We start from the raw sequence: 25663 nt of genomic DNA, 5'->3' as shown, positions 1-25663 counted from the left end.
AAAATAAAGGAGAGAGGAAACGTTTTCCTTCTTTTTTTTTCCTTTTTCATGTCCAGTTTATAGCCCTTCAGTATTTGTAAAATGCCTTTCTTTCCCCCCCCCCCAAAAAAAAAGCAGAAGCCACCTTTCCAAGCCAGGGAAAAATTTCAAAAGCTCTTTACAGGCACACACACAAAGAAAAAAGCGGAATAGAGAGAAAAATAAGAAAAAATTCTCATCCGGATTCACCACGGGGGCACTCAAAGCTTAGATGTTTTCTGACTTACGGTCTGAAGTGGGAGGGCGATCGGCCATTTTCATGGCCGATCTTCTTCTCCATCGGCCCTCAGAGATTTGTCCGGACAGCTGGAGGAGCTGCCACTCCTCTGCAGCCGGACCACAGCCTCCTCGACAGAAGTCACACCCTCCAGGGTGACTTTGGACCCGTATAAGGGTCCACCGACGAAGGGAAATCTAGTCGATGAGGAGAGGAGTCTCCTCGTGCGACTAGTGATGCCGTGAACCAGAACCGGAAGTCGATCTATTTATAGTTTAATGATGTTCCTCAGCTCCTTTAGCAATGCACATGCAATACAAATTAGCAGTGTTTATTTCAAGTTCTTCTCTTGAAAATAGTAATTCTAGCATGGAGCCCTATTAAAAAATGATCTGGTTGAGGGATGTATATGCTAAGCATGCACCCTAATGAATGAACACCACAGAAATTACTCCCTAATCTAATTTAGGAAAAGGTCTGCCTAGTTCTGTCATAGTATACAGCTATGAAGGAGTTTATTTTAAAAGACTTCCACTGAAGATTCTTTGCTACTGTTTTTTTTTTCTTTCATATACACATACATACATGTGTATATATACACAATCTATACAAAGGTTCTAAAATAGGCTTTATTTCCTTATTCAAAAATGCCTGGAAAAGATTCAAAAGAATTTCAGCTACCAAACATCACTACTTCATTCTTCAGGAATCCGTTCTTCAAAGTTACTGTGATTCTTAAAGCAATGGCATCTTTTACTGGCTCTTGAGAATACCTTTTGACTAAGGTTGGGTTGATTTAATCAATTGAAGAAAAGTGCTGAGCTGTTCACGAAGTTAAAGCATTTTCTTCTGAATTATTTTCAAAGTGTGCATAGCTCTTGGGATGCATATCAAAACCATTCATGCATCCTAAAGTCTGGTTTGCAAAATAAAGACATTTATTGATTTACTATTTATTTATTTTGGTTTGCACAAGAAAGTTCATTCTTTCTTTCTTTCTTTCTTTCTTTCTTTCTTTCTTTCTTTCTTTCTTTGTTTATTTAAATTCGGAATTTGTTAAACCCTTTCAGAAATCATTCACATGGCATGCATGTTCCCTCTGTGGCTTTTTTGGACCTAGTTACAATTCCTTCAACTTTGATAATGACTTAAACAGGAGAGAAAAATAATTGTTATATTATTTTCTGGTAGCTGACACATAATGTATATTATTAGGATGGCTAAGAAAAATAAATAGTTGCCTAGCACAAGAAGCAATATAAATTGCCTTCCAGATGTCTTATTTATTTCCCTAAAGGGTAAAGGTTGAGTTGTTGTGGCAGGTTATATTCACATCTACCTACAAATTGATTTCTATCTAAACTGTCCTTCAGCCTCTTTAGCTCTTAATTAGGTTTTGAATGTGAATGACTTTAAAGCCTTTTCTTTATGTTCATGATTCTACATATAATTTCACCTTCAATCAGTGATGTTATTCTTTTCTTCTAAAAATGCATAAAACGTTAAGAAGTATGATGCCATAAGATGTTATATGACAAAGTAAGGGACAGATTGAAGTGATAAGTATGGTTAAAAGGGTTTCAAAGCAGGAGAAGCTGAAAAGTATGGTAGTAATCAATAGTGCTGGACACTCTAGTGATCATTAGATTGAATTAATATCCCATTTCTTTAATCAATTATATTAGAGAAACAGTCTATGAAAGTTTTGGTAACAGGTGTTTCTTCAAGATAAATACTGTCCACAAGTGATTATTGGAATTTACTTGAGGCATAAGAAATTTCCTGAATTTTCTGTAGGCCTAGGTTTACAAAAATGTTATTGTCAATTTTAGAAACTTGTAATAGATAAATTAATGAGGCTTGGTGAACAACTATGCAGGTCTGGATTTTGGTATACCATGCTGTAATGCATCTGTAGGCTACCTGATGCCTTTTCAGTGCTTTGGATTGCAGTCCCTTCCATCTGCCTTGGATGATGAGAACTGAAATTCAGATATTAGAAGTTATTTCAGTTCTATTGCCAGAAGAAGAGGATGCCATAGAAAAACGTAGAATTATTGTTTTTTTTTATTTTTTTCAACCTCTCTAATCTACTGAAAGATTTTCATGCCATTCATGGAATAATTGAAATATATTCAAAATTAAACAATGTGAGGAGAAAGTATGGTTCTTTCCATCATTTAACTGTTATTCTAACTTTCTGCTTGAATTTACATCAGTTAACTAGTTCAAGCAGAATTTAAGTGGGGATAGTCAACCGCTTGTGAACATAATGGAATGCAATACCATCTAAAAGCAGATTTGAATGTGAATATCTTATTCAATTTGATTTTTTTTTCAGTGACTTTGGCTGGTTGACTGGTTATGTTTGGATTATTTATTCTAGAGCTGTCTTTCCCATTTTTATACCTTCCCAAACAATTTAGTCTAGAGTTTCCAGAATTCCCAGGAGGTATGTATTATTAGAATGCTTCTTTAGCATACTTTGGCATGATATGGCATCCATATTTCATTTCAGTATAATGAATCACTTTTAGAATATAGAGGTGTTTTTCTTGAAAATTCTGAACTGAATGGGAAGCAAACAAATTTAAGAACCAATTTTGTGCAAAAATACAAAATGCCTTTAAATATAACTTACACAAATATGAGTACAAAATAACTAATGAACATTATTTTCAGATACAGTATATTAACTGCACTGCTCATAACCTGATCCTTTTAAAAAATTACAGTTTGCAAAGAGTTTTCTATGGATAAGAGTATAATCAGTTTAAAATCAAATATATTTCAAACAAATTAGAGCTGTATTCTTGAGAGGTAATAATTGAATGTAAGTATTAAAAAGCTCTATCAAGGCCCCTTTTTTGCATCAATTTGAGTTTTGTCCAGAAATGTGCAGTTCACAATAGATACAATTCCAAAACAAGTTTTTACCTTTAGAAAAATAAATCACAAACAAGTGACATATTATTTGCCTTTTATATTAAAGCCCCGTGGTACAATAGAATAATAAAGTATCTCAAATGATTTTAAACAATTTATTTCTAAATGTAAGATTTCATTCTTCAGAAGCACAGACATTATCCTGAAACTCTCAAATGAAAAAGGTAAGCATGCTTATTTTTTCATATAAATTACTTATTTTATGTAAAATAATTACTTGCTTTTACTTGTAACCACTTGTGATTCAAAGGAATGCAGACTTCAGTGCTCAATCACAGGTCTTATTTTAGATTCTGTGAAAGAAGGATGAAATCTTACTGTTAGAAATGAGCTGCATTACACACAGGGGTAGAGAAGAAAGAAGAAAAAGATGGGATATCTAGAAGACCAGCATGTCATGGCAATATTGCAAATAGCAATAGCACTTAGACTTATATACCCCTTCAGAGTGCTTTACAGCCCCCTCTAAGCAGTTTACAGAGTCAGCATATTGCCCCCAACAATCTGGGTCCTCATTTTAGTGACCTCAGAAGGATGGAAGACTGAGTCAACCATGAGCCGGTGAGAATCAAACTGCCAAACTGCTAGCAGCCAGCAGTCAGCAGAAGTAGCATGCAGTACTGCCTTCTAACCACTGTGCCACCACGGCTCTTATGCTAGCATAATCCTAGATTGTGTGCCTAACTACCCTACCCTTATATCTTTTTTTATATAATTGTCCATGTAAAACAGGTAGATATAATTGTCCATGTAAAATGTTGGCATCGCTTTGACAGGAGCTATTCAGGCTCCCTGAAACCATTCACTGTGGGTACCACAGAATTTCTGAACTCTCACCAAAGTGTTAAAGTTGAATTCTATCACATTTTAAGCCAACTGAACTAAATCCTCATAAATTCAGTATTGATAATAGGGCACAAAAGATATTGTTTCCCAGTTTGATGCAGAAGATTTTTCTAACTGTAAAAAGAACCTAACAAAAATCATGACATTCCTGTGGTCACTAGATCCTTTAAAGCAGTGGTTCTCAATCTTTTTAATGCCACGACCCCCAACAGGTCGTAAGTCGAGGACTAAACTGGTCATAAGTCAAGGACTAAACTGGTCGTAAGTCGAGGACTACTCAACCGGTCGTAATTCGAGGATTTTCCCTGCCCGGGAGCGCCACGCATGCGTGGTGCTGCTCCCTGTGCTGGCCGAGGCGTAGCTGGCAAGCGGCAGAGACAGAGCAGGCTGACCACCGGCTGGGCCACCAGCTGGCCCAGTCCAAGGGAGGTAAGGCACCCACCGGAAAACGGGAAAAAATGGCGGACAGCCTTGCTTGGCGACCCCCGTGAAATGGCCGATCGACCCCAAATGGGGTCGCGACCCATAGGTTGAGAACCGCTGCTTTAAAGTCATTAGTACATTACTTTTAATTGCTCCTTGTAAGGGACATGCATGTAGGTGTGTCATAATGATAGCCACTGACAGTTTTAACCACAAAACATAATTACAAAAACATTTCTGGAATGAAATTACAACTCTAATGAAATTAGAATTCTAATGTATTACAGTATATCTTGATATGACTAGTAGTTTCATGCAGCCTCCTAAGATAGTAACAGAATGGAGACTTCATAAGGGCCCAAATTCTGCAGCAAAGTGGTGTTAGGTAAGTTATAATCACACACATTCAATCATACTGAATAAAACAGAGGGCTAAATAAATACTGTAAGTAGAAGACTTCAGTGGACACAAAAATGAAGGGTAAGTTGAATTGGAGAAAAGAGTTAATGGATCTTATAGTTTATTTTTAATTTGACAGTTTTATGGATTTGTTATTGAACTACTTTTAGTGAATAATTCATTTATATTTGACAGTATTGGAATGTGTTTGGAATTATTTTAGCAGCATAGAAATAAATCAAGACATTGAACTATTGTTAATCAACCCTGAAGAAGAGACTTGAATCCTATCTGGGGCAACCATTCTGATTATTGGAAGAGAAACCTCTCAGAACAACTTACAGAGTCAATGCATCACCTTTTTGTTGACAAGTAAATGTATAGAAAAGGAAAGTGAAAAATACATGAGCATTTTGGTTGTGACACCTCTGAAATGCATTATCCCTCAACTGCATTTGTTACAGTTGAAACACTCACCTAAATAAATAAATAAATATTTCATATTCACTGTGGCATTTTGAGAGCCCCTGGAGATAATGTTGCATTAATTATAGTCATTAGTAAAGTGTGCATTTTTTCTTGAATGTAGTCAATATTTTTAAAAACTCTACTCATTTCCTGGAGATGATGTGCATGGCAGGGTTCCACAAGGCCTGGCCAAATATATAAGGTTAGACATCGACAATGATTCAAGTGAGACGAATTATGTCATTTAAGACACTTGTGCAGTGATGTCATGCTTGTGCATGATGCAACTTCTGCTATCCTTATGGGCACACATAGCACAATGCTTCATTCTGAGCTTTGGGATGCAACACAACTCCCCTTTCCAGAACCCATAACAAAACTGCCCTGCTGATCTGGTAGTCAGGTGTAGCTTTTGCCCAAACCTCTAGGAAATGTGCTGGAGGAGATGCAGAACCAGTCGTGTCTTCACAGAGGGGGTCAAAAGAGCAAGATAGTGGCCACAACCATGCAATCAAAGCCTTGTTCTCTTTTTACATGCATCACAATGTTTGCATAGTTGTGGCTGTAATTTTCACTTCTTTTGACCTCATTGTGCAGCAAAACACAGAATACTTCAACAAGGTAAAAAGCACCATTGCTGTTTCTCAAACACAGCCCCTTGCACACACCTGGTACTTTTAGAAATAAATAATGAAATCAAATATATTTAATTCATGTGAAGTCTCTTTACATACTGCAGTAAATCCTGGCTTCCAGCAAACATATCAAAAGTAAGCCAACTGTGTTACAATGTGTGAACTTAAGGGCTGGCCTTTGTTTGGCCCAGAAAGCAATATACCTTGCGACTGTCTACTTTGGACTGAATTTGCCCACGCAGTAACAGTTGGAAGAGGAGGTTTATTAATTCTGTTCTCTGAGGGAATTCCTTCTACAAAGACCCCAGAATTTTAGACAATGAGGATTAATCTATGAGAGTTCTTTGCTCTCCAAGGACTGGACACAGCACAACATAGCAAAAATGTACACAATGCTTTATTACAACACATAACTTCCCCAACAACAGGCTATCATTGCAGATCAGCCCCACCCTTCTAGGACTTGCAGGATGATGTTGCCACATAAATATATCTTTAATACTTGCCTTTTAATGCTAAGTTCAAACTAAAGTCTGGAAGTCCTTAAAGTAACATACAACTTTTGCCTTTTTCCAAAAAAGTGGTGGGAAGAAAGATTATCTGGAGGACTTTCCAACTTCACTCACATAGCTATTTTAGGGAGTTAAATTATGAGATGTTTTGTTAGAGTCATTCAGTAGCATAGAAGCATTTTATTTATTTAAAGGTTAAACAGTTTTAAAATAAAAAAAAATACATTATAAAATTTCAAAAGGTGAAAAATTCCTAAGATGTGGAGTTAGCAATTGTTAATACAGGCAGTTGGGGAATGTCTCTGTGTCACCATGCAAGTACCGTAAACAAACATAATTAAGGTCAAGTTGTTTGTTTCTTAATATTGTTGGCCACAGTAAAAAACTCCCACATTTAAACAATTGCTCCTCATTTTTTTGCAAACTAAAATTCTAGTGTAGCTAAAATCATTCTTCTTTTTCATGCAAATCAGCCACTTTTCTTCATTTTTACTATTCTGTTATCAGGCCTTAGCCAACAAATTTATTTTTCTCTTTTCTATTTAATTGGAACTGACTGGTCTCAGTGCAGGCAATGATCATATAACTTCTTGTAATGTGTAGGAAGACTATAAAATGACAAGATAGTCCAGGCATTTGTGGTTAATGTTATTGCCTTTAAATGATAAAGCAAAATGTTTGACTTGTTATCATCCATATTACAAATTTTATATTTCTGTACTACAACAGTTCCTTTGAACTCCTTGACCAGGTACTAAAATGATTACTACTTGCTTCATGCATTTGGTATAATGCAAAGGAAGCATTTGTCATAAGTTTGATGCCTATTACTTTGGGAAAATGAATTACTTGAGGGGTCCTTGGTGCTCTCTGAGTTTGCTTGTTTTCTTGCAGATGTTTCATTACCCTAACTAGGTAGCATCATCAGTGCTAGCAAATATTTTCCTTCAATGAATGACTTGTTTTGCAGAGTTATTTATCTGGAGACAATGAACTCCAGATAACTTTTTATTTAATTGACATAATGGTGAGTTTCAAATTACATTGACAAAAGTTTGAGGAGAGAAATGTGAGTTCAAAGATGAAAGAGTGCTGCCCAGAGTAATTTCTTGTGAAATGGGCAGCTATATAAAGTTGATTATATTATATTATATTATGTTACGTTACGTTACGTTACCTTACGTTACACTACACTACATTATATTATATTATTATATTTACTGTTTGCAATCAAATTCTCAACTTGATGCTGCTAGCCCTACATCCAATTTCTATATAATGAAGAAATACCCAAAATATAAAGCTGGTTGGTATATATTTTTGAGAATGCAATCCAGGATGAACCATTTCATGTTCAGTCTTAAACTCAAATTTTATATACTTTTTCATAAAAGCCAAGAAACTCATTCTCATATGGTACTCTATTAAATCCGGTATAATGCTTTCATTATTTTATTACTTTTCATTTTTTCTGTGATGTTACACATTTTACATGATTTTTTTTATTTTAGTCTTCTTAGTCACAAATTAAGCTGAGACTTAAGAAAGTGTCTAAAGATATCCACTGAATTTTCCTTGTTCTCTAAATATTTGGAAACTGCCTTAAATTTAATTGCTGTATAGCATTCCACACCATGCCATTTTTCAGCATGATTCATGATCTGGGGTTACAATTCATACTTAGATGAATTTATACATTATAAATTGTATCTAAAACACAAACATTAAATCTTTCCAATATTTGAAGCTTTGAAGTTCATCCATTCTGATTTCTTTGTTTTTAATACAGAGTGTGATTCAGAAGCTCCTTTCTTACATGAAAGATTTTTCTTGTAACATTAAAAACCCTGTGTAGTTTTCTGGTTTCCAGTTCTGGATCGCGGTGTGTGCAGCCGTGTTGACAGACTTCTCTCTCCGCTGGCTGCTTTCCCTCTTTTTGGGTCGAAAAGTCACCCTGGAGGGGTGATTACTGTTGAGGAGGTCCTTGTCAACTGTGGAGGGGTGGCAGCTCCTTCCGTGGTCCGAGATTGCTCCTTAGGGCTGACAGAGAAAAGATCGGCCAGTAAAATGGCCAATCACTTTGCTGCTGTAACCAGAAATCAGAAGAACATCTAAGCGCAAAATACCACCATGGTTGATCTGGGTCAGACTTCTTTTCTCTCCTCTCTTAGCCTTTTTCCTTTCTTAGCCCTTTTCTCTTTTTTGTTTCCTGTAAAAAGCATTTTTGGAACTATTTCCCTGCTTTAAGAGAGCAGCGTTTGTTAGTGTGGGAAGAGAAGCTTTGAAAATGGAATGAAAATTAACTTCAATTGACTATTTTTTATTTCTATTTACTTTGGGATCTTGAAAAAAAAATTATTATTGAATTTTATTACTGGATTTAGTTTATATGTGAAGAATATTTTTTTTCTGATTTTGTCAATGTCATTTTTGGTGTCTGGGAAGAGATTTTATAGTCTACTGGGGACACCCTGTGGAGAAATTTAAAATTGCAACTGTCTTCTTTCTCTGTCTGATGCTGAGATTGGCTTTGACCTTCAGATCATCAAAAAAGGGAAAAGATAAAGACATTTAACAGTTGTTAAATTTGTGGGGGTGGACACTGGCTAAATGTTATTAAATACAGCCTCCACTAAAAGAAAACAGGACTGTTTCTAGTTACTATTGAAATGGAGAAACCCTATTTACAACTCAACTGTAAACTTATATTGGAAAAAATTTATGAAGCCACTGAGCAAATATGTTTGCAAATAAAAGAGAGTACCACAGAAATAAAAAACAGAAACTCTACTTTGAATTTACAAACCGACCTTCAGATTTCATCTGACTATTCTACAGACCAAAAAACAACAGAAGATGAATTAATCAACATTAAAGAAGATTCTATCTCATTCTATGTACAACCTATTGAGATTCCTGATGATCAAAAAATGACTGTAATTAAACCATCCATAATTTCAAAATTAACAGAAATGGGTGTGCAAATACAACTGATTGAGGATCATGGCAATTTTGATAGCCAACTACTAATCACAAAACTGGACATAACTGAGTGTCTTACTCATCAGATTCAAATGTCGAGACTTGAATTTTTAAAACAACAAGGGATTATCTACAAAGGAGTCAGGTCCCTAAAACAGAATAGGGGACACTTTTTCTTGACTCAAATGATACCACAAGGAATAAAGAGAGACTTATTTGTTGATATAGAGGCTTTGTTATGGAAACCTGCTTAGCACAAAAAGAAAGCTAGAATAAGATTTAAGAGTGTGACCTAAAACTGTACACAATGGGTTTAAAAGGCTTTTTAGACATGGATTGATTCAAGGTTTAAGATTGTTAAATAAGATGTTAGAGATCCTGGTTGAATAAAGATTAATTAAACATGTGAACTTAGTGAGAAGATGTTTTTTTGTATTAATATGTTTGTTGTGGATATAACAATTATTTGGATCGGATTTAAATTCTACTGAGTGGGTTAAAAGAGTTTTACATAGATATTGATTGATTGATAGATTATAGATTTAAAATAGAATAGAAATGTATTTTTTGGAGTAATATTCTTGTTTTTAGGAAGGATAGTTATTTTGTAATGGAAGGAGAATAAGAGGGATTTTTGATAAAAGAAGTAATGATATTAATAAATAAGTCACTGATTATGTTAAGAAAAAAGAGAAAGGAGAGACACTTGAAGTGTTAACAATATGTTTATTTAAATTAAATTGGAATGTGGTAATGGTATACAGGATACAGGGAAATACAGGATCTGGATTTATATAGATGAAATGTTATTGATGATTCTTTTGACTGATTGAACTTTAGTGAAAAATACATTAATTTGAATATATTATATTATTTGAGGGAATAGAGAGGGAGTTTTTAACAATTTAATCTGAATTACATATGTATGATTTTGCTTTTGGATAATTGATTACCCTGTCACCTTGTTGTTTCTCAAGCACCTGGTTGTAAAAAGAAAAAAAATCAATAAAACTTGTTTTTTTTAAAAGAAAACCTGTGTAGTTTTCTGTTTTTCTCCTTTTTTTTAAAAAAAAAAAATTGAGAATATGATCAAAATCTATTAACTAATCCTTCCTAAGCAGCCTACTGTGCAATATCTCCCTAGGGAAACTCTTGTTAAAGGGTGAAATCAGTGACCACACCAACTATTTGTACTATATGACTATGTGGGGCTTATTCCAAATCTAAAGAGAGAAAGAGATAGGACAGTCTTACGCTCTACATGAGGTGGGAAAAAGTTGACTTTTTCTCCCAAACCTTCATATTTCCACTATGCCAATTAGTTGATGGCATTTCTGGTAGCATCCAAACTTCACCACAATCTTAATTGAACTCTGGCATGATGGTCTCATCAATAATCTTTTACTATGCTTTCTTTTGTTTTGTCCAAGTCTTATCTAGTGCTTTCCCAAAGCAGTTTCATATTGATTCCAAAGCCACACTGATTCTGGTAATTCTTTGCATTTGGAATTTGAATGAGACTCACTATTGTTTAGATAGTTACAACAAGAATGGCATAATTCCACCCTCATTAAAAATCATGAAAATTCTTGACAGCACTCTTTGCTGGCGATGAAATGACTGACATTGAGAAATGCCTTAAGTTAGATTTTACTCTTTTAGTATTATATTGCTTAGAAAAGAATAGTAAGAAATTGAAGCAGAATGAAAAATATCTTGATTTCTTTATATTTCTCTTCTTTTTTTTAACACTATGAAAGTGAATTAAAACTTGCATGTTTATCCTAAATGATGGAAAGTGCAGACAGGCTTTTGCTAACCCAGATCCCTAATAGCTTGAATCTGTATACAGAAATTAAAACATAAAACATAGCCTGCAATTTTTTATGTTTTAAAAAATTAAAGGAAAGTAGATCATTTACTCTCCTATAAATAATTAAGCGACGAGTCATTGGATAATGAGGTTTTGGGTGACTATGCAATTTATATAAAGGGTTTCTTATAACATTACAACATTTTAGAAATCACTACACTTAGATCCAGAAGATTGAAAGGAGAAATATCCACTCTTTTTTTGCCAAAAGAAAAAAAAAAGAAAAAGAAAATACAGAGGTCACTTTCTTTGCCAATCATAAGGAGAAATACTTAAAAACTAAACCTAGAAATAGGTAATGTTTATTAAACTTGAGAAAGTATCCATTTTCTAAATCTTTGTTGGAGCGGCACTGGCTGAGCCAACAGGGGGGAATCAAGTAGGGAATTAGTCTGGAATCACTATGTAGGCACAAGGGCAAGGTACAGTCTGACATAGGTGCATACAGCCAGTCTGAGAAATAGAATAAACAAGGAATTTGTCTCTGGTGAATAAGTTCTCAATGTACATACAACAAAATGATAGTCTTATATCATAGTTATAGTCAGGGCCTTTTTTGTCATAGAACGCCCAGAATGGAGTTCCGGCACCTTTTTTGGATGGAAGGGTAGGCAAGGCGGGTTGTATGACGTGTGAGTTCTGGCAACTTTTTTTTCTTCAAAAAAAGCACTGGTTACAGTCATTAATCATAAGATACACTTTAAGGAATATGCAGGGGTGTCTGCTGGATATATATAAAAAAACTTCAAAATGGCAGCCAGAAGAAGTATCATGACACACATAAAAAACTGAAAGAGCTTTGATCACACCATTGCAGCCAACCACCTGACTGTTTGCTCATATCCTACAGGCACTCCTAAGCAAGAAAATTGTTAACATAAAAGTTTGGAACTAAACCTGTCAATATTCAGTTTTAAAATATGATTTGTTAAAATATGATGTGTACAGGTAGTCCATGACTGACAATCATTTGTTGAATGACCAATGTTATAATGTTGCTGAAAAAAATGACTTATGCTTATGACTGTTGCACTGTCCCCATGGTTATATGATCAAAATTTGGGTGCTGGCAAATGGCATGTATTTCAAGAAAATAAATTTAAGAACCTAAACAGAGAATAACTTATTTTCAGGAAAATAAACTTAAGAACCTACACAGTGCCCTGTTGCATCAGACCTCTGGCCCATCTAGTTCAGTAGACTTTTCTCACAGTATTCAACCTGTTGCACAGGGAAATCCATTAGTCTTACAACACACTGCCTTCAAAAGCAGTCCCATTATCATCAGGGCAATAATCACTGGTCCCCATGACTTCCGTGAATTGGTCCAACCCTTTCCCGAAGCCATTCAAGCTAGTAATCAGAATCACATCTCATGAGTTGCAGAACAACTCACACCTGAAGGTTCCATCTCTCAAAATACACATCTCTAATATGGTTCTGCTAAATATATGCAGTGGATAAAAATTCCACTGGTAATTTTAAGAGTGTAAAATACAGGCAATGCCTCCATTTGAACCTAAAACATCATACCAAACTATAAATATAGAGTAACATTCAGTGCAAAAAAATACGTTCCCAATAGATTATTTGCCTTGATATTATTCCTGGGTCATCAAGATATCTTTCTAGGAAAGGTGTTTTGCTTTTGGCTAGAGTCTCGCTCTTTGAGATTGATCTCACAAAGCTGAAATCCTGCCAAAGTGAAAGACCAATTAAAGTTCAACAATTGGGAGAACAAGTTGGCTTAGGGCCATGGATGGGGCAAAGTACACAAATTATAATTTAATTTTATTAAATTTATCAAAGAATAAAATGCAAAGGAAAATAAAAATAGTGGGAAAAGGGGGAAGGGAAAGGGAGGAGACAGAAGTATAGGATAAAGAGAAAAAACAAAGAAAAGCATTAACTTCTGACTTTATTCAGCCCACTAGAATAAAAACAATAACACTACAGACTCAGTTTTTTTTTACTTTTGCATACTTAATATGTACTAGCCAGCTTCTTTATGAGAAAGAAGTGGCTTGTATGTTCTGACATTTTTCAGAATATGGAAAAACTCACAAGCCCTTGGCTATTTATAAAGCAAGACAAATCCTTTTCTTTTTGGCAGAAAGAGAAGTGAAGTGCTCTGAAATTGTGGAGACTATTTAACGGAAATAATAGGTGGCATTTCAAACAGTGTTGAATGACAGAAAAATAATGTTTCCTTCAAATGTGCAACAGAAAATGAATGAGATTAAAATTACTCAAGGGAAAAGGCAAACAAATATTATTGGTTGACCATGGAACCATTATTATCTGAAGACACAAGGAAAACAGGCACTGCATAGTTGATGTGGACATGGTAGAAACAATGTGCTTATTTTTTTGTTTTCTGTTGAGAAAAATATCTTTCTTTTGTAGGGTCCACACTTTAATTCTAAAAGCTGATCCATATTTTTTTAAAAAGATATTTAATGAATGTTACATTGTACACAACTATGGATTTATTTTAAGACATGTGTAAAGAGATTTATTTCAGAGGAAAAATTTCAACATGTAACTTCCCAAGTGATCTTGTTTTGAGATCTTATGAGCTTTATGAAAACTGAATACAAGTAAATATATATAATATACTGTAGGTAAATTGAAGGCAAATGTTACATAATACTAATCCTATTATTAATACTACTTAATAATATTGCATGCTAATGTCCAGATCTTCCAATATTTCATCCCACCCACTTTTATTTTATGCTGTTCCCTTTCCCTGTGTAATTAATCCATGTTCTCTGTCTACTGATCATGCTTTGCAATCATTATTATATCCAGGCTGCTGAGGATAATTTACACCCCCCCCCCACTGTTCTCAGATACCAATCCTATTACAATGTATGGTTCTGCTAGGTTTTGTGCAGCATCACTCCAAATACATCAGAAGATGATCTGTGCCATAAATTAGTTTCAATGAACACCAAAACCTTTATTATACAGTATTTTGTATTATAATATATTTAGTTCTTGTTTTTTAAATCCCAATTTATTGTTTCCATTATATTTATTTTTAAAATATATTTCTTAGCTGTTCTATTTGGTATTTTATCATAATAAAGGTTAACTGGTTAATTTCCATTATTACATTTTTTTTTCCTTTAAGACTTTTAGAACTATTCAGGTTTATAAACACTGGCCTTTTCCCATGCCACTACTACACAAATCTTGAACTCCAGAAACAAAGGAAATGGAATTACATTGCATTTAAGATACATTGCATTTAGTATTTTTGTTTGGTCTAAATTCATACCTAAGTTTAGTAGATGCCCCACTTATTCCAACAACAATTCTATGAAGTAGGTTGTGCTGAAAGAAAGTGATTGATCCAAACTCACTGATTGATCTGTGGGATCTAAGTATGGATTAGTATCCAAGTCTTGTGTTTCTTAGGCCACATATTTTGTAAATCTTGGTTACTTGCCGAATTATATTTTTCTGTATTTTGTACTTTGTCCTTTTTGTTTTCTCATGCCATCATAAGTTCACCAGCAAGGCAAAGATGGTACAATTAGTTGGCTGCTTTACAAAGTATCATGAAAACTACAGACCAATCAGCCTATCATCAATACCTGTGAAAATACTGAAAAAGATAATCAAAAAACAGTTCTACAACATCTAGAAATGAGTAAAGTAATAACTAAAAGTCAGCATGGGTTTGTTAAAAACAGATCATGCCAAACCAATCTTATTTCATTCTTTGACAAAGTGATTAAATTAGTACCAGTGAAATGCTGTGGACATAATATACTTAGACTTCAGCAAGGCATTTGACAAAGTAGACCACAACCTACCTCACAGTAAGCTAGAAAAAAGTGGGATAGATAGCATCACCATCAGATGGATTTGTAAATGGCTGACAAACCGTACTCAATGAGTAGTCCTTAATGGTACTATGTCTACATGGAAGGAAGGAAGCAGTGGGATATCAGAAGGTTCCATCCTAGGCCCAGCACTCTTCAACATCTTCATAAATGACTTAGATGAGGGAATAGAAGGGGAGCTCATCAAATTTGCAGATGATACTAAGCTGGCAGGAATAGCCAACTCCCTAGATGATAGGCTCAAGATCCAGATGGATCTTTACAGACTTGAACACTGGGCCCTATCTAACAAAATGAAATTCAATGTAGAGAAAAGTAACGTCTTACACTTAGGCAAGAAAACATATAGATTGGATGAAATCAGGCTTAATAGCAGTAACTGTGAGACGGATCTTGGAGTCTTAGTGGAGACATGATAGCAATGTTCCAATATTTGAGGGGGTTGTCACAGAGAGGAGGGGGTCAACCTATTTTCCAAAGCACCTGAAGGTGAGACAAGAATAATGGATGGAAACTAAGCAAGGAGAGAAGCAACCTAGAACTAAGGAGAAACTTCCTGACAGTTAGAACAATTAACCAGTGGAACAACCTGCCTCCAGAAGCGGTGAATGCTCCAACACTGGAAGTTTTCAAGAAGAGATTGGACTGCCATCTGTCAGAAATGGTGTAGGGTCTCCCGTTTGGGTGGGGGTTAGACTAGACAACCTACAAGGTCCCTTCCAACTATTCTGTTCTGTACCTGATAAAGAATAATAAGTCTTTGGGGTCTTTTAAAAAGGAGAAGCCCCAAAACTTGAAAAAAGGCAAAAAGGGAAACATTTGCTACCTGACCTGGAGGAGAGAAGAGAGAGTTTGAATAAACTGCGAGATACTGGGGTATGCAATTATTAATTGGAAATGTCAGGCTTCCGGTTCTGGTTTGCAGTGGTGCGGTCGGGCGAAGGGAGTCGTCCCTTTGCTGACCGAGTTTCCCCTGCCAGTAGACCCCTGAGAGGGTTGAAAAGATGCTCTGGAGGAGCATCTACTGTTGAGGAGGCTTCTTGGATAGTTGCAGAGGAGCGGCGGCATCCTCTGTGCACCGAGTATCTCCTTTGGGCCAACAGGGTAAAGATCGGCCAGTAAAATGGCCAATCATTTAGCTGCACCAACCGCAAGCCACAAGATCAGCTAAGCAAACGGACCCACTGTGGAGAACTCGGTGAGACTTTCCTTTCACCTCTATTTTCTTTATGCCTGTGAAAAGTTTTTTTCCCCCTTGGAATTATTTCCTTTTCTGGTGAAGCAGCTTTTTAAATGGTGGAAGAGAAGCTCAAAGGATTAAATTTATTTTTGTTTTAATAGTTGATTTTATTTTTGGATATTGGGAGTCTCAAGAAAGTTTTTCATAATATTTGGAGAATATTGTTTGCTTTTACCTTTATGGTGTCCAGAAGGATTGACTATCTGACTAATTTTGATTATTTTCCAGGGGACATTCTCTGACAAATCTATTCATTGTACCTGCTATCTTTTTTTTTCACCGGAAAGGCTTTCATTTTGTACAAAGGAAAAAGACAAGGAAGCTGGGAGGAGATGGATATTGTGATCGTTTTTTAAATATAGTCTCCTTCAAAATGATAAGATTTTAAATATAATAAAAATGGAGGAAACTGGTATAGATCTTACTTATAAGTATATTCTGGACAAAATTTTGGAAAATACGGAGAAGATAATTGCTTGCTCAAAGGAGATTTCTTTGTATTGACAAGGCAAAATACAAGGATTAAGTGAAACATTAGTTTATACATAAGAGACTTGTGCTCCACTTACCAAGTTGGAAGAAGTAAACTCACAGTTGGACTATCAATCGATTTTGGAAAAAAGACTTGATACCAATGGACAAAGGACTTATGATAAGGAACTGGAGGATCTTGCTTTAGAAGGACAAGTTGGTCTGCAGACGCCATTTGACTTTGAGATAGAGAAAAAAAACATGGGAAGAAGAGAAAAACTCGATCAAAGAGGATGATATAAAAGAAAGGATTTTAATTGAAATTTATTCAATGTTAAAAGAAAGGGGAAATGATGTTCTGCTACAAGTTACCCAGATCAACTATAACTTTCATACTAACTTAACAAAATGCACAATGGGAGCTTTCTTTTTGGAGTGTATAGTGTGGCAAGCAGAGGCCTGATTATGGAAACCTGTTTGGAATAGAAAGAAACCCAGAATAAGATATAAATATTAAGTCTGATTATAGTAATGTGGTTAAGGTTTTATAGCGATCTGGATTGATTTAGATTTGGACTTTGTTAAAAGGGCTTTATATGTTTTTAATATTAGAGATGGTATAATGAGAAAATAATTGAAATATGGGAAAGGATAGAATTAATTATTGGAGATTTGGAGAAACAGTGAAAAACAATAGAATATTGGTGAGAAAGAGAAGAATTTATTTTTGGAGTTAATAATGCTTAAATAAAAAAACACTTGGGGCACCTGAGTAGTAAATGAATATGTTAGTTTAAGATTAAATATTCGCAAAATTAAGAAAGCATGATACAGGATCTTTGGGACGGATAATGAGTTTTTGTACATTTTTATTGATTTTATTGTATATTGAGTGATATATTCAATGAAAATTTGTTTTAGAAATGTTTTAATGAGCTTATAACAATATGAATAGATAGAGAATGTTAGTCTATCTTTAATTATATAACCTGGATGAAATATTATATTAGTGAATGAATTGGTTTTAGAAAGATATTGATTTGATTATAATTTTTAAATAAATGGAGAGTTATTTAAGCTTAAGTTTAAATGTGTGAAGAAATATAGGTTTCTATAGATTGAAAATTTTTTATTGATTAATGCAGTTGATAATGAAAGAATTCATCTGAAAATGTATTAGATTTATTATAATGTTCTATATAGAGAGGGAAATTTTTAAGAAATATTGTGTATATATTTACTATGTTATTGTTTGTTTTTTAAAAAATTGATCACCATGTTTCCACGTAGGTTCTTAAGCTGTGGTGTAAAATAAAAAACTAATAAAAATGTCAGTGTATAATGTTTTTTTTAGTGTGGAGTCTGTTGGTTGCTAGATATGAATTGACTATTTAATCTACTGTTTTACTGTTTTTACTGATTTTTTTTTCGTTTTAATATATTGTATTAATGTTTGGCCATTTTTGTGAAAGCTTTATATTTTTTATAACTGGCAGTTAAAACAATAAATACATTGATTGTTTGATTGATTGACTGAGTGAGTGATTGCAATATTTCAGAATAATCCCATCAGCATGGCAGCAACAAATGTGAATGGATTCTTTGGAGCTATTTGCTAAGGGAATCAGAGGGAACTGCTAGCCAGAATGGTTCTTCCAGACATGCTTGTATTGTTTTTATGCCCACAGGCTTCCTAATCTTGCCAGATGTTAAACTGAAAGAAATCCCAGTTTAGGAGTTGCCCATATATTCTTATTTCTGTTTAATCCCATTGGGAAATCGATGCATAATAATAATAAATTTGGAAGGGACCTTGGAGGTCATCTAGTCCAACCCCCTGCTCAGGCAGGAAACCCTATACCATTTCGGACAAACGGCTGTCCAGTCTCTTTTAAAAAACTTCCAGTGTTGGAGCATTCACCGTTTCTGGAGGCAGGTTGTTCCACTGGTTAATTGTTCTAACTGTCAGGAAGTTTCTCCTTAGTTCTAGGTTGCTTTTCTCCTTGATTAGTTTCCACCCGTTGCTTCTTGTCCTGCCTTCAGGCGCCTTGGGAAAAAAAAGGACTCCCTCTTCTTTGTGGCAGCCACTGAGATATTGGAACACTGCTATCATGTCCCCCCTTGTCCTTCTCTTCATTAAACTAGACATGATCATTTTGACTTGACTATATTAAAACAGAGTAATGTTCTTATTCCTTTGAAGCCACATATTAAGGTTTATGAAAAATAGCCTTCTTAAAATGAGAAGGGGGGATATAAACAGGAGAAAAGATGAATTAGTGACATGGTAGTGATCTAACTACAAGCTCATTCCTGAGAGGTAGTGAATTCAGGGTACCAGAAGGAACACAAAATAGGGTAGGGCTCAGCAACATTTTGATGCTTAAGAGATGCACTTAACATATTGGGGCAAAGGACTGTACAGTAGGTAGGCAATATTACCCACTTGGTCAGAATGAGGTTTCCCAGCTATGTTTGCATGGTGTTTTACATTCTGTAATTGTAAAATGCTTATTTCAAGGCTTACATCTTACATGTAATCCTCTCAAAACTGTGCCATCAATTTACTGCCTTTATAGGGAGAAAGAATTCTGGGAACTGAGAAAAGGAATTCAAGGGCCAGAAGTACTCCTGTGATTGTAAGTTGCCCATCTGAGCACTCGGGGCCACCTGCAAGGATGAGTAAAAAAAGTCAAGATGTCAGAAGTGACATCATCATCATCATCATCATCATCATCATCATCATCATCATCATAAAGTTGGAAGGGACCTTGGAGGTCATCAAGTCCAACCCCCTACTCAGGCAAGTAACCCTATACCATTTCAGACAAATAGCTATCCAGTTTCTTTTTTAAAACTTCCAGTGTTGGAGCATTCACCGCTTCTGGAGGCAGGTTGTTCCACTGGTTAATTGTTCTGTCAGGAAGTTTCTCCTTAGTTCTAGGTTGCTTCTCTCTTTGGTTAATTTCCATCTGTTGCTTCTTGTTCTGCCTTCAGGCACTTTGGAAAATAGCTTGATTCCCTCTTCTCTGTAGCCCCTAAGATATTGGAACACTGCTATCATGTCCCCCCTCGTCCTTCTCTTCATTAAACTAGACATACCCAATTCCATCAACCCTTTCCTTATATGTTTTAACCTCCAGTCCCCTAATCATCTTTGTTGCTCTTCTCTGTACTCTTTCTAGAGTCTCAACATCTTTTTTACATCATGGTGACCAAAACTGGATGCAGTATTCCAAGTGTGGCCTTATCAAGGCGTTGTAGAGTGGTATTAATACTTCGCGTGATCTTGATTCTATCCTTTTAATGCAGACTAGCATTGTGTTGGCTTTTTTGGCAGCTGCAGCACACTACTGGCTCATATTTAGATGATTGTCCACCAGGACTCCGAGATCCCACTCACAGTTACTACTATTGAGCAAGGTACCCCCTATACTATACCTATACATTTGATTTTTCTTGCCTAAATGTAAAACCTTACTTTTTTCACCATTGAATTTCATTTTGTTAGATAGCGCCCAGTGTTCAAGTCTGTCCAGATCCTCTTGTATCCTAAGCCTGTCTTCTGGACTGTTGGCTATTCCTGCCAGCTTGGTATCATCTGCAAATTTGATGAGTTCCCCATCTATCCCCTCATCCAAATCATTGATGAAGATGTTGAAGAGCACTGGGCCCAGAACAGAGCCCTGGGGCACCCCACTACACTTCCCTCCATATAGATGTGGTTCCATTGAGGACCACACACTGAGTACGGCAGGTCAGCCAGCTACGGATCCATCTGGTGGTGATGCTTTTCTATCTTATCAAGTAGTAGGTTGTGATCTACTTTGTCAAATGCCTTACTGAAGTCCAAGTAAATTATATCCAAAGCATTCCTCTGGTCCACTAATTTTGTCACTTGGTCAAAGAATGCAATAAGATTTGTCTGGCATGATCTGTTTTTGACAAACCTGTGTTGGCTTTTAGTAATGACTTGGTTTGTCTCTAGGTGTTCACTGATTCGTTGTTTGATTATCTTTTCCAGAATCTTCCCAAGTATTGAGGTCAGGCTGATAGGTCTGTAATTTCCTGGATCCATTTTTTTCCCTTTTTTGAAGATGGGAACTGTATCAGCTCTTTTCCAGTCCTCCGGTAGTTCCCCAGTGCTCCAGGATCTTTGACAAATATAGTTCAATGGTTTTGAGATCACATCTGCCAGTTTCTTGAGAACCTTGAGGTATAATCCATCTGGTCCTGGTGATTTGAACTGGTCTAGGCTGGATAGGTGCTCACTTATCATTTTCTTGCCTATCTTAACTTGTGTTTCTAATCTATTTTTTGTGGCACTATTTTTGATAGGTTGGTCTGCTTTTTCCCTTTGTGTAAAGACAGATGCAAAAAACGAGTTAAATAGTTCTGCTTTCTCCCTGTTGCTTGTCACCTTTTTTCCACTTTCACCCACTAATGGACCAATCGTTTTCTTCACTTTTTTCTTGTTTTTTACATGTTGAAAGAAGCTTTTTTTTATTTTTGACTATGGTCGCAAGCCTTAGTTCATTTTGAGCCTTAGCTTTCCTCACTTCATCTTTGCAGGCTCTGGCTATTTGCTGATATTCTGACTTAGTTATGTGTCCCTCTTTCCACTTTCTATACTTGTCCTTTTTATCTTTCAATTTATCAGAGAGTTCTTTGTGTAGCCATGCTGGTTTCTTTTGAGAGCTGTTATTTTTCCTCTTTGTTGGTATTGTGCTAGACTGCCCTTTTATTATCTCACTTTTCAAAATTTCCCAAGCATCTTGAGTTGTTTTCCCCTTGAGGATTTTCATCCATGGAATCCTTCCCAAACCCTCTCTAAGTTTATTGAAATTAGTTCTCTTGAAGTCCAAGACTCTAGTTTGACTGTGTTCTAGTGCTTGTGCTTCCGTAATGTTGAATTCCAATATTGCATGATCACTTCCTCCCAAGGTTCCTATGGCTTCAACACATTTTATCATTTCATCTCTGTTAGCGAGAATTAGATCCAAAATGGCTAATCCCCTAGTTCCCTCCTCTACTTTTTGGGAGACAAATTTGTCTGCTAGGTTTGTCAGGAATCTGTTTGATCTTCCACTTGGTGCAGAGTTTGTCTTCCAGTTGATGTCAGGATAGTTAAAGTCCCCCATTACTATTGTGATGTGCTTCCTACATACCTTAGTTAGCTGACTAGCAAAAAGTTCATCTATTTCCTCTGTTTGTTTGGGTAGCCTATAGTATACACCTATAGCAGTGTCATTTCCCCCCCCCCTTTTTTTATATTGACCCAATGCATTCAAGACAGTTTTTATCATTGTTGTGCTCTATTTCTGTAGAGATATAGTTATTTCTTATATATATACAGCAACTCCACCTTCTCTTTTATTTGGTCTGTTTCTTTTAAATAATTTAAATCCCTCTAGCTGTGTGTTCCATTTGTGGCTTTTATCCCACCATGTTTCCGTAATGGAAACAATATCATATCTGCCCTCATTAACCAGAATTTCTAGTTCACCCTGTTTACTGTTCATACTCTGTGAATTGGTGTATAGACCAGTGGTTCTCAACCTTTTTAATGCCGCGACCCCCCAACTGGTCATAAGTCAAGGACTAAACCGTCGTAAGTCGAGGACTACACTGGTCGTAAATCAAGGACTACCCAACCGGTCGTAAGTCGAGGACTTTCCGTGATGCCGTCCCCTGAGCCAGCCGAGGCATAGCTGGTAAGCGGCAGAGACGGAGCAGGCTGACCACCGGCTGGGCCACCAGCTGGCCCAGCCCAAGGGAGGTAAGGCACCTGCCGGAAAAGGGGAAAAAATGGCGGACAGCCTTGCTTGGCGAACCCCATGAAATGGTCGATTGACCCCAAATGGGGTCGCAACCCATAGGTTGAGAACTGCTGGTATAGACATTTGAGTCCTTTATGACCGGCCCTGTGTTTACTTTCTACATAACCTGTGTGGTGCCTGAGTTCCCCTATTGTCTTACCACCTGTTTGGTTAGTGCACTTTGTGTGGCACTCACTATTAAAAGTTTGATTATGCTTGACAGCAAGGTTGATGTTCTTGTCCACAAACACATCTATGTTACATGCACTGATAGCCCCATAATTTTTAGATTTCCGGGGACAGGGATGTCCTGTATCAATTAGCTCACTGTCCCCGCTGTTTAGTTTAAATATTCCTCCAGAAAATCTGTGAATTTATAGCCAAGTAACTTAGTCCCTTTCTTTGATGGAAGCAAACCATCTCTTTTGTACATTTTTTCATTGGACCAGATGCTGATATCGTGACTAATATATCCAAAGCCTTCCCCTTCACTCCTTTAGCCACATATTGAATTGTGCTATACGCTGGTCTTTTCCATTTTGCTCGTTATGCACTGGTAGAATCTTTGAAAAAATAAGCCTACAGCCTATTCTGCTAAGATCCTGCCCTAGGCTCTGGAAATCATTCTGCACAAAGAGTACATCTTTTTGAGACAGATCATTAGTGCCAAGATGTACAATAGCCTCCATATCACAGTCCTTGCTGGCATTCTTGATTATTTTAGAAATACGCTTCTTGTCCCTACTGGCAGTAGCACCTGGAAGACACCTGACCTCTTTCAAAACCTCTGTGTCCTTTCCTAAATTTACATCCCTTATAATTGAATCACCAACCAGAAGGTGGCTTCTCTTTTTGGGTGCCTTTCTGTTCTTTCATGACTGATGTGTAATACCTGATTCGCACTTCTCCCTGTCGAAAACAAGTTCTTCATCTTGGACCAAGATCCCCTGCTTATTTGAGTTATCAAATAAGTTTCCATCCATTGCTTCTTGTCCTGCCTTCAGGCGCTTTGGAGAATAGCTTGACTCCCTCTTCTTTGTGGCAGCCCCTAAGATATTGGAACACTGCTATCATGTCCCCATCATCCTTCTCTTTATTAAACTAAACATACCCAATTCCAGCAACCGTTCCTTACATGTTTTAGTCTCCAGTCCCCTAATCTTTGTTGCTCTTCTCTATACTGTTTTTAGAGTGTCAACATTTTTTTTACATCAAGGTGACCAAAACTGGATGCAGTATTCCAAGTGTGGCCTTACCAAGGCATTGTAAAGTGGTATTAATACTTCACGTGATCTTGATTCTATCCCTCTGTTAATGCAGCCCAGCACTGAGTTGGCCTTTTTGGCAGCTGCAACACACTGCTGGCTCATATTTAAGTGATTGTCCACTAGGACTCCGAGATGCCTCTCACAGTTACTACTATTGAGCAAGGTACCCCCTATACTATACCTGTACATTTGGTTTCTCTTGCCTAAATGTAGAACCTTACTTTTTTCACTATTGAATTTCATTTTGTTAGATAGCGCCCATTTTGTTAGATAGCGCCCATCAAAGCTATAGTCTTATTTTATACATGTAACGGGTCAGCCCTCGGATTATGCAGTAATTGCTGTCATATTAGCATTTATCACCTCCCTTCTGTAGATATGACTGCCAGCACTAGATAATTATTTAAAGTTTTTTTTAAAAAAAAAGCAGAACGAGGGAAAAGGAAATAGTTCAGAGATGGTATTGAAATATTTGATGATATTTTATATTACAAATTCTGCAAATTTCCTTCTACAATCTTGCTGAACACAGCAACTAAAACACACACACATTTGGTCTCATGGGTTATTCACCAGTTATTCCCAAAATAGCCATTCAATGAAGATTGTATAGCTACCATATGCTGTGTGTGTTGACTGACAACTCTACTGAATAAAACAGCTGGTACATAATATTTAGCTTGATTATTTTACACGATCAGTTTAATTTCAATGGGTACCATGTGGGCAGGCATCAAATAACTTCAGATCTGACAAAGATAATCTGCTATCTATTTAGCAGTTAGCAAGTGGAATCTTTCTCACTCAGTGGGAGTTCCTGTGAATTGGGAGGCTTAATATTTCTATATTCATGAAATGGCTGCAGATATCACTGCTGAAAAGTATGGATATATTTGCAGGTTAGCCTAATGATTAGCCAATTCTGAGCAGGAGCTTTTTTAAAAAATATTTTAGTCACACAGAGGAATGGACTTTTGGAAGACTTTCCTTGTTTTTCCATGAATAAATTTTGAGATGTCATTGTAAAGATGCTCCTTGACTCTTTTTAATAGCTGTCTGAAATTCTTTGTTGACTTCCTTCTTGAATTGTTTTCCTTTGCTTTGACTTGTCTTTCCTTCTTAGCACTTTCCACCATTTATTTTGACTTCTAGTTTGTTTCTTTTTGTTTGTTTCTTGACCTTTGATAGTATCTTTTCATATTCAGCCTTAAAATTACTTTGATTTCATTCCAGAGTTCTCCTGGTTTCCTATCAATGATTTTCAGAACTTCACAGCAATTTCTGAAGTTTTCCTTCAAAATAGTATGCATATGTTATGTATGCATATGTTATGGGTGTTATGTTTACCTTATATGCAGCTCTACCATTCATCTCTGTTGTATTTGTTTCCTGTGTCACATTGCTAGTCCACATGAAACATCGCAATATGGAAACTGGTTAGCTTTAGTTTTCACTTTTATCTCGTCTTGGGACTTGCACATGAGTGATTCCTGATCTATTTCACAGTGAGCTTCTTTGTTGAAAATTTCCACCTTCTTATCAGTTTGATTTCTATTAACTCTATCTGGTGATGTGCATAAATATAGGTGTCATTTTGGTTTTCTGAAGACTGCATTGGCAATGAAGAAATAACTAGATTAGCAGAAACTTGTTTAAATCATTCTCCT

This window comes from Crotalus tigris, unplaced genomic scaffold, assembly GCF_016545835.1.
Source record: "Crotalus tigris isolate CLP2741 ecotype Arizona unplaced genomic scaffold, ASM1654583v1 scf7180000017883.2314494, whole genome shotgun sequence".
Classification (NCBI taxonomy): domain Eukaryota; kingdom Metazoa; phylum Chordata; class Lepidosauria; order Squamata; family Viperidae; genus Crotalus; species Crotalus tigris.
The sequence above is the reverse complement of the archived record's forward strand: the minus strand, read 5'-3'. Positions refer to the sequence as shown.